The sequence below is a fragment of the Priapulus caudatus genome, unplaced genomic scaffold, assembly GCF_000485595.1.
Source record: "Priapulus caudatus unplaced genomic scaffold, Priapulus_caudatus-5.0.1 Scaffold24985, whole genome shotgun sequence".
Classification (NCBI taxonomy): domain Eukaryota; kingdom Metazoa; phylum Priapulida; class Priapulimorpha; order Priapulimorphida; family Priapulidae; genus Priapulus; species Priapulus caudatus.
In genome coordinates, this window is record NW_014602046.1 from 1 (window position 1) to 452 (window position 452).

At 51.1% G+C, this 452-nt stretch overlaps 1 non-coding gene across 1 annotated transcript; it reads left to right on the plus strand.

Annotated features, from left to right (window-relative positions):
• The first annotated feature begins 98 nt into the window (after positions 1–98).
• Positions 99–172, plus strand: Trnar-acg. Its single transcript has one exon. It is a non-coding gene; the product is annotated as a tRNA-Arg (tRNA).
• The last annotated feature ends 280 nt before the right edge of the window (positions 173–452 follow it).

Sequence of the window (452 nt, forward strand, 5' to 3'; positions counted from 1 at the left end):
GGTTCGAATCCCTCCTTCTCCGCCAATTATGTCATTAATGTATAACTATTTAGTTGACTTGATCCATTAGAATAGAGAGAATACGCCCTCTCAAAAATGCGCTGGTAGCTCAGTTGGATAGAGTATCTGGCTACGAACCAGAGGGTCGGGAGTTCGAATCTTCCCCAGCGCGCCATATTTTTTTAAAAACCAGCTACTTAGCTGTTTTTTTATGCCTGATATTTTTAACCATCACGGTCTGCGGCTACTCCGTACGCCGCTGTCCGTGCTGAATACCAGACAGCTTACTGGACTTGACCTGACTTGAGCTCAGTTAACCAAGGGCAAGACGAAAACCAAGGTCGTCGTCACAGTAGTCCGGCATGCGCCCGCCACGGTCAGCGGAGCGGCAGCCCCAGCCGTAGTAGCGCCACGAGCCACCACGAATCACGCGCCGCCCGACATCCTGATCA